The sequence below is a fragment of the Giraffa tippelskirchi genome, chromosome 12 (assembly GCF_054371585.1).
Source record: "Giraffa tippelskirchi isolate mGirTip1 chromosome 12, T2T-mGirTip1v1.2.pri, whole genome shotgun sequence".
Lineage (NCBI taxonomy): Eukaryota > Metazoa > Chordata > Mammalia > Artiodactyla > Giraffidae > Giraffa > Giraffa tippelskirchi.
In genome coordinates, this window is record NC_137286.1 from 9,715,702 (window position 1) to 9,725,739 (window position 10,038).

Here is a 10,038-nt window from a genome sequence, read left to right on the forward strand (position 1 = left end):
TGACCCTTCTCTTATTCTGATGCTAGCAGCATCTAATTTGCCTTCATCCTGGCACTGATCCCACCCTCTGCATGACCTTCAGCTGACACTCACTCCCCACATGTACACACACACACACACACACAGGATTTTGAACCACGGTTTATGTATTTACATAGCTCTAGTGGATCTGCACTTAGCAAGGATTCTTGAATGATTGTGTGATGAGTGAATGCAGAATGGATATGTCAAGGAATCAAAAAAAAACCAATCCGTCCATCCACCTATCAATGAGCTAGGAGAAGTGAAATTTTCCTCAATGAATTTTGCCCAAAGTTACCACCCCTACTGAGTATTTGCTTTTGTTCTTTGAATGTTTATTTATTTATTTGGCTGTGTTGGGTCTTCGTGGCAGCACACAAGATCTTTGTTGAGGATGAAGGGTCTTTAGTTGTGGCCCTTGAGATCTAGTTCCCTGACTAGGGGCGGAACCAAGGCCCCCCTGCATTTGCAGTGTGGAATCTTAGCCATTGGACCACCAGGGAATTCAGCCTGCCAAGCATTTGAATGAGGATTTTGTGGCTTAAGTAAAGAAAGAAAGAAAGTGAAGTCGCTCAGTTGTTTCTGACTCTTTGTAGCCTACCAGGCTCCTCCGTCCATGGGGTTTTCCAAGCAAGAATACTGAAGTGGATTGCCATTTCCTTCTCCAGGAGATCTTCCTGACCCAGGGATTGAACCTGGGTCTCCTGCATTGTAGGCAGACACTTTACCGTCTGAGCCACCTCTGCATAAAATTATATCTAGATTTCACTGTGCCATTCACCTAGAAATATAGACTGGTGGGAGCAAGGGTGTGCTTCACCTCAGGTCCTCAAAGCAAGGCATCCAACTGCCTGGACTCTGGAAAATCCCAAGGTTCTGAGACTAGTACAGTCAGTGCTTTGAGTGGTGATAGTCACTCCTTCACTTTTCACTGAGGCTGCCATTCTCATGACTCAAGAGGTGTGAGGGATCTAGTCCCTGGGGAGTACTAGTGATGGTGATCTGTGAGTTCTGCATCTGACACTGATCCTTGACAGTTTGACAAGGAAATTCACGTACCCAGTCTCACTTTTAGTCAAGTCTTTACACTTCCAATTTGCCACCTCCAATGATCAAATTTCACTTCCATCTTCCTGGCAGCATTTATTAATAACACAGTTGATCACTATTTCCTCTGCCTTGAAACACTTTCTTGGACACCACGTTTTCATGGGTTTTCCTCCTACTTAGCTGGCTTCTAATTCCAGATTCTGTTCTCCTCTGGACTTTTCCTCTCTTTTCGCTTTGTTTCCCTCCCCTCCCTTCCCCTCTCTTCCCCTCTCTTCTCTCTTTTCCCATCGTCTTCCTACAACCACACCTTTAGTGACCTTGTCCATTCTCAAGGCATTAAATATCTTTTTACACTGATGACTCTAAAATATTTATTTCCAGCCATGCCAGCTCTTCTGAGCTTCACAAAGCCAACTGCCTATTTGATATTGCCTTGCCTTGGATGAGCTTCCCTGGTAGCTCAGCTGGTAATGAATCTGTCTGCAATGCCGAAAACCTGGACTTGATCTCTGGGTTCGGAAGATCCCCTGGAGGGCATGGCAACCCACTCTAGTATTCTTGCCTGGAGAATCCCATGGACAGAGGAGCCCGGAGGGCTCACATTACTGAAGTGACTTCACACACACACACACACACACACACACACACACACACACACACACACACCTTGGATATCTCAGACTTTGGATTCTTGATCCCACTGCTCATCTAACCACATTAAGTTCCCCTGGCCTTGTTCATCTCGGTAAATGACAGCATCATTCATCCAGACCAACAACCTCACATAGTCATTCCTACCTTTTTTCTTCCCCCTTATACTCATATACTCATAAGAGATGGTTGGATGCCATCACTGACTTGGTGTACATGAATTTGAGCAAGCTCCAGGGATTGGTGATGGACAGGGAAGCCTGGCATGCTGCGGTCCATGGGGTTGCAAAGAGTTGGACACGACTGAGTGACTGAACTGAACTGATACTCATATTGGCAAATTCTATTGGCAATGGCTTTAATGGCAGCTGATTACTTGTCTCCTTCCTATTCCTGCCCTGGTCCATGTCACTGTGATTTCTTGCCTAGTTTATTTCAAAAGTCTCCTAACTTGTCCCCTTACTGCCACACCCTGTCCCATCTGTTCTCCATACAGCACCCAGAAATATCTTTCAGAACAAATCATAACTTGCCTTTCCTTTGCTTGCAACTCTCAGATTATGTCCTAGCCAACGCAATAAATCAAGAAAAAATTAACAAGATTGTAAAAAAAGAAGAAGCAAAAATGGTAAGAGAACTCATCTCTTTCTGCTCACCCTATTGCTCTTCTACCTCCATCTTGAGAATATGTCCTCCTTAGCCTACTGATCCAAAGAGGATGAGAGACACAGATATGTACCCTGGAACCAAGCCCAGCTGAGGCCACCCTAGATCAGCCACCTACTAGTGGATCTGCAGAGGCATCATCAAGAATAAATAGTTGTCATCTTAAGCAGCCTCATTTGGGGATGTTAGTTATGCGGCATCATTGTAGCGACAGTTGACGAATACAGCACTTCAGGGTCATTACCTTCTGCCAGAAAAGCTTGTTCTCCAGATACTCACATGGTTCACATCCTTATTCTAGTCTTTGTTCAAATGTCACTTCTGGAAAGGTGCCTTCCCCAACTATTCTACCTAAAATAGCCCCATTCCATCCCTTCATTCCTCTCCAGCCTCTTACCCTGCTTTGTATTGGTACCTAACATTTTATTGCTGGGACAGAAATGCAAAGTGATCAGACCTAAGGAAAAAAACTAAAGCAAAAAAAAATCTGCAAAATCCACAAACTGTCATACCAGCCCCTGGGAAAACAGTTCCATCAAGATAATGATTGGATATGAGCTACTGGGTGCCCAGGGAGTCGTTTCTCAGTTCATTCTTCCCAGAGCCCTTTCTGGGGCCTCGCTGCAAGAGAACATGCCCCAGGCAGGAAACAGCAACCCATCAGTGTGGGCTGTGTATTTGCCAAACACCACCCACATGCCTGATCTTTCCAGAGTCCAACCACTGGCCATAAAGAGGAATGAATGCCAACTATGTGTCTAGCCCTATGCCAGGTTCTTTGTGGGCTTTATGACACAATATTCCCAAGAGCTCACCAGGTAAACAGCATCAGCATTATTGTTTACCAAGGAAACCACAGCCAGGGTGGTTAAAGAGTTTGTCTAAAGAAAACTGGCAGAGCCAGGATTTGAACCTCAATCTGGATGGGGCCGAAGCCCATGTGGTTTCCACCACATTATCCAGTCCCGCTGTACAGAGAGGGACAAGGGTGAATGCACCAGAGCTGGTGAGTCTCAGGGCCAGTATTTGAGCCCCTACAGTTTTAGAGTCAGCACTTTGATTTTTACCACATGTTCCTGATTCTGGAATTCGATTTTGTGAAAGCATCATCTTGAACCTGACCTGCTCATTGTGAATTATTTTTGAGGTCTTAGGTGGATAAACAGACAGTTCTCAGTTGTAGCTTCAGATTCCAGCCTCCTCTTGAAATGCTTAAATAAAGGTGGGGGAATAGCACCTTCACAGCACCTATAAAGGTTGGTGCAGGCATAGTTATAAAGATGTACAATGGCTGAAAAGAAAGGAGGAAGTGGCCATGGACATATTTAGAGGGAATTGACAAAGAAGGAAGGGAGAGAATAAAAATTGCCTTGGCTTCTACAAGGAACCAGCATAGCAGTTTGTAGTTATGTATGCCGAAGCCTGTGGCAACAGGAAAAGGAAAAAATGCACAAAGTTTCTCATCAAATAACTTTCCCAAGTATGGTACAAAGGTCTCTGGGTGTGTGCCCAGCACACCTCAGCCCAGAGGGCAGCAGTGGGCAGTGGAGGGGGGTAAGGCGAGTGGGACAAACTCGCAAGAACAGGCAGTTCAGGTCAGTGCTCACCAGCCTGGAAGGCAAGAGACAGTGGGTCCTGAATCAGCCCTGAAAGAAGGAAATCCCGTACGACCTCTTTGTGGCTCCACAAACCTCCCAGGTTGGTGGCCCAGTGCAGTGGCTGAGAGCTGATGTAGGTATTTATTACTGCATGTAAATTGTCATAATCTTCATGGTACTCCCAAGAGCCTTCCCATTTGCATATTGTTCACTATTTGTCTGCAGGAGACCCAGGTTCAATCCCTGGGTAAGGAAGATCTCCTGGAGAAGGGAGTGGGTACCCACTGCAGTATTCTTGCCTGGGGAATCCCATGGATAGAGGAGCCTGGTGGGCTACAGTCCATGGGGTCGCAGAAGAGTTTGGACATGACGGAATGTCTAAACCACCACCACCACCGTCTATCCCAGTGGAATACCAGCTCCATCATTCTGAGGAGTGAGGATGTTGAGTCCTGGGCTGCAGGCTGAGAACCTGCCCAGGGCCGCACACAGCAGGAGTGCAGGAAGGGCTTGGGGGTGGTGGTGAACATGTGTACCCCCAGGAACCAGGACAAGCCCTTTGATGGGATCAACCCCCAGTGGACACTGGCCAGCTTGTAGCTCCGAGAGCTCTGCTACCTGCCAGCTGTAAACTCCTGACAGCACCATCGATAGATTCGAGGTTCAATCTCCTGGAAGCTTTCCCATCCTCCCTCCCCACACCCAGTCAGAATGAATACCCCTGCCCAAGGCTCCTGCCATGGCCTTTATCACTCTACTGATGGTGGCACTTGCCTTTCACAGATGCCAGGCGCGTGGTCAGTGACCTCCATGAATCTACCCCTGGTGGAGTGAGGAGCCACAAGTTTGAAGTAGAAAAGCATCCACTTCTGAATGAAGTCTTAATAGGATCTTCCCAGCTACTGGGCTGAGTTTAGTCTGCCGCAGACAGACAAGGACAGACACAAGGAGGCTAATTCAGAAGCAACTGCAATAATCTCATTATGAGAGAATGCAGCCAGTGATGGGAGGGGGAGGAAGAAATGATTAGATTATGGATTTTTAATTTTTAGGTAAAATCAATAGGGTGTCTTAGGCACAGACAGAATACCCAAATACTAAGATCTGGAAGACTTGGGAGACAGTTTTGGAAGAAAAATAAGAAAGTCAGTTTGGGATGTGTTAAATTTGAGATGTCTGTAAGGCATCAAAGTAGAAATATCAAGTAGGCAGTTGGATCTATAAGACATAAGTGTGGGTGCTGTCAGGATAGAGTTAATGTATTAAAGTTAGGAGCCTGCATGAGATCACTGAGAAGTGAGTTTGATGGAAAAAAGAAAACCAAGGAACTGATCCCAGGGCTTGACTACACCTCACTGAGCCCAGCTCTGTACTAGGAGCCAGGGGAGTGCACAGACTTAAATGAGACCCAATTTCTGCCTTCAAGGAGCTCACGGCCTGGCAGGGAAGATGGAGTTTGTGTTTCACCCACAGATCTAATGAGCTGGGCAACATGGAAAGAACTCCAGTCCCGAGCCAGGCAAACCTGAGCTGGACATCTCCCGCCACCATCCTCTCCTCACCCACTGGCCTGCCTTTTCCCTGCTCTACAAGGATCTCTGAGCCTCAGGCTCTTCCTCTATCAAATAGGGATAATTATACATCTTGCAGAGAAGACGCTGAGAGATGTAAAGAAAAGTGAGGTGCTTGGCACAAAGAGGGCCTCAGCATCCTGTGTTTTATGATTTGCTAGTATGTTTCCCTACCCCAATCCTCCTTTCCAGAGCTCCTTCTTAGCTTATAGCCTCAGGTGGGTTTCCACGGGGCCTAGTCCCCAGGAATGGGCCCTGGGACCCCGCTTGCCTGCTGCTCACCCTTCCTCCGTGGCTGCTGCTGCCTTGTGCAGACTGGGGACGTCTGGTGGCGAGGTCAAGGCCACACCTGCCCCTTGGAGTAATTGAAGATGACAACAATATTTCACGTCTCGGGGAGACTGGTAGAGATCAAAGACATCGCAAACGAGCTGCTGCGACAGGCAGGAATTCCCTGGCAAAAGCCACCAATTACCCCAAATTGGCTGCAGTTATGGCTATTACCATTAAAGGCTGCCTGGCTTCCCCCAAACTGCCGCCGAAGCACCCTTTTGACGGCGTGTGTAAGAACATCCTGGCCGGGCTGGAGTGGGCGGGTCACAGAGAATCCCAAGGGAGTCCACCTACCACACCTCAGGCTTCAACACGGATTATGGGCCAGAGACAAGCAAAGGGGAATCTGGAAATGTTCTCTGAGCAAATAGGAATCAGGGGTCCTGGAAAAAAGTGTGGGGACAGAGGCTGAGCTCTTGTGCCCAGCAACGAAAACAACTGTGGGCTCTGGACTTTCTCTCCATGAGCTGTGGCTGTGCCTCACCAGAGGGGCGGGCGCAGGGTCCTGACCAGAGGGCAGGGCTCTAAATGTTGTGTCAGAGGATGGCCTCACTCTGGACCTGAGAACAAAGCTAAGGGGACCTTGACAGGATGCAGGAGCCTGAACAGAGCTACAGGGCTCTGTTGATGTCTGATGCTGACTCATTGCCTTCTGGGCCTGGCAGTGGCTTTGGGGAGAAGGTCCTGAAGAAGATGGGCAGCCAGAGAGTGACCTCTAGGCCAGTGTGGGGTGCATATCAGAATTCCAGCAGGTACCAGGGATGAGGGACTAGTACAGGAGCAAATAGTTCCTTCAAGGCTTTCTTCATTCTAGCCATGAAACATCATGGATCTGATCTCTGTCTCTAACACCTATCAGCTGTGTGACCTTAAGAAAGTTATCTAACCCCTCTGAACTTCTGATGCCACATGTGAAAAGTGAGCAAAATAGTACTGACATTATAATCATACAAGATGGCACCATAATATGAGTCATTAAATTATTATTGCTACTAAGAAAAGGTCCAAGACTAACTGCTGCTTGGTGATCTGAGAGGTGTCCTTGTTGCCTGCAAGAAACACATAGACTACTGTTTTTTGTGCTATCAATCAGCTGGTCAATGGGGATCAAATGCATCATCCTGAGAGTAAAAAATACAATGACTTTGTGTTAGGATGCTTTGGGCTGCAAGTAACAGATGCCTAATTGACAGGGGCTTAAACAATGAAGATTATCTCAGCCAGCAGCTGAGGGGGTGGGTTTAATAGCTCAACAAATCAAGAACCCAGTTCCTTTCTCTCTTTAGTCTCTGCCATCTCCAATTAGCAGTCTCAGCCAGCACCAGCTATATAATTTCTAGAGATCCGTGCAATGGAAATGAAGGACCCCTTATTATAAAACAGGAAAAAAAAGCTCTGTGAAGGGTACTAAAACATAAAACATATTCCTTTCTTCCACAGTCGCTTTCTTGACATATCATGATATTTTTCTTTGCTATATAATGCCATGCTTCGTCATGAGAGCCTGGGGGTGGTGGGGGTCCTGCCCTGCAACTGGACACTGCTGGGCTCCTCTCCCCCAACCATGGACTGACATTTGGTGGCCATCTGGGACCTAGAGCAGCAGGAGGTGGAGAAGGCAGCTGAGAGACCCCCTGGGAAGGCAGTGGGAGTGGGGAAAACCAAGGATCCACTCCTCCAGTACATGCTCCATTGTCCCATGAGACTTCACTTACAAAACAAGAACTCAGGAAAAAAAGAGAGAGAAGATGGCGGAGGAATAGGACGGGGAGACCACTCTCTCCTCCACAAATTTATCGAAAGAACATCTGAACGCTGACCAAACTTCACAAAACTACTTCTGAAGGCTGGCTGAGGACGTCAGGCTTTCACAAAAACTGCGCATTATCTTCAAAAGAGGTAGGAGAAATTATAAAAGATAAAAAGAGAGACAAAAGAGTTAGGGACGGAGACCCGTCCCGGGGAGGGAGTCGTAAAAGAGGAGGAATTTCCAAGCACCAGGAAACCCTCTCACCGGCGGGTGTGGGGGAGGATTTTTTATCTCGGAGGGCAACGTAACTGGGAGGAAAAAATAAATAAAATCGACAGATTACGTGCCTAAAGCAACTCCCAGCAAAGAACCCCAGACGCTCGCATCATCCGCCACCAGCAAGTGGGGGCTGAACGGAGAGGAGCGGGCGGCATTGCCTAGGGTAAGGACCGGGCCCGAGTGCCCCGAGGGCAATCTGAGGGAGCTAACGTGAGATAGTAACCTAAACTGTGGGACAGCGAGAGAGAGAGAGAACTATCCCGCGAAAAGCCCAACTCTAAGGCACTGCCGGCCCGCTCACAGAACAAAGGACTGAGCGATACCAGAGGAGAGCTAGCCGGCTGCGGACTGCGCCATCCCCCGCCGGACACAGCGGGCAGGCGGGGCCCGCCAGAGCCGGAAAGGGGCAAACTCGGCTCCAGAGAGGGCACCCCCTACCAAACTGCAAACAGGCTCCCAGTTTTTAAGCAAAGACTGCCTGAGATCCCGGAGGGTCGACAGCAGCCGGGAGGGTCGCAGCCAGAGACCAGCTCCCCAGAACCGACACAAAGCACACCGGAGCCGGGCGCGCCCGTAAACCGAGGCGGGGACCAGGGAGGTGATAAGCCGCACCGCCCCAACAGGGGACAGCGCCCTCGCCAAACTCCTGGCCGCCTGGGCAGCTCCGACCGGGAACGGCACAAGCCGCGGGCAAAATCGAGTCTGCGCCTTTGTGGAGTAACCGGGAGCCTGAACCTGAGCGGCTTAGTCCTGGGAAGTGCACGCAGCTCAGGGCCCGCTCCCCGGCCGAGTAACCTGAAGCCTGAGCAGGGTAGACGGGGAAAGCACACACGCCGTGAGCGGGGGCGAACCCAGTGCGGCCGAGACACTGCGAGCTTACCACACACACGCCAGAATTGCAGTGTTCCTTCCTCCCCACAGCACGATTGAACAAGCGAACCTAAAGAGATCACCTCCACCGCTTTGTTTTGCAGGGCGGAAATTAGATACTGAAGAGATCTCCAAACAGAAGCCAAATAAACAGAGGGAAGTGCTTTGGAAGGGACAGGCCAACAGATTAAGATCCCTGTAGCTAATACCGACTGCATTAAAAAGGACCTACAGATCTTGAAAAGTATAAGCAGGAATAAGGATCTATCTAAAACTGAGCAGATCCCACACTGCTCACAACAGCTCCAGAGAAAGTCCGGGATATATATATTTTTTACTATTATTATTTTTTTTAATTTTTTTTTTAATTTTTTTTTTAATTAAAAAAAATTTTTTTTTCTCTTCTTTCCTTTTTCTTCAAGTCCTCTATTACACCTTTAACTTTCATTTTCATAACCCACTATTAACTTGCAAAAAAAAAAAAAACCCCTATTTTTGAAGCAAACTACATACATATATCTTATACCTTTTGTGTTTTTTTTTTTTTTATGTTTTTTTCCTGTTCTACATTTTTTTTACTGTTTCTTTTTTTACTGTTTTACTGTTTTTTTTTTCTTTTTACACTGTTCCCTTTTTTCTTTTTTTTTTTTTTTTTAGATTGTAAGTTTTATAAGAGTCTAACCTCTACTCTAGATTTTTAATCTGTGTTTTACATATTTGATATCAACTTTGTACATTTAAGAACCCAATCTTTAGGACCCATTTTTACTCAGGAGTGTGATCACTGGCCTGATCACTCTCTCCCCCTATTGATGCTCTTTCTTCTCCCCCAGGGAACCTCTATCTCCCACCCTCCTCCTTCTCTTCTCAACCCAATTCTGTGAATCTCTGAGGGTGTTCTGGGTACCGGAGAACACTTCAGGAACAGGATACTGCCCAGATCTCTCTCTCCCCTCTTAATTCCTCCCTTTCTACTCATGCTCACCTCTGTTACCTTCCTCCCCCCTCTCTATGTATCTCTGTGAATCACTCTGAGGGTTCCAAACTGTGGAAAGCACAGAGGGAAGTGCTTACTGGCTAGATTGCTCTCTCCACATTTGAATTCCCCTCTTCCCCTCCTGGTCACTTCAACCCACCCCCCCCACCTCATCTCTCCATGTAACTCAGTGAACCTTTCTGGGTATCCCTCACTGTGGAGAATCTTTTCACCATTAACCTAAAAGTTTTATTATTGAGGCTGTATGGAAGG

The 10,038-nt window shown here is 47.5% G+C and overlaps 1 long non-coding RNA gene across 1 annotated transcript; it reads left to right on the top strand.

Annotated features, from left to right (window-relative positions):
* Nucleotides 1-3,263: 3,263 nt before the first annotated feature.
* LOC145529820 (uncharacterized) lies at nt 3,264-7,332 on the top strand. The gene is made up of 2 exons (XR_014071384.1): nt 3,264-3,394; nt 4,770-7,332. It is a non-coding gene; the product is annotated as an uncharacterized LOC145529820 (long non-coding RNA).
* Nucleotides 7,333-10,038: the final 2,706 nt, after the last annotated feature.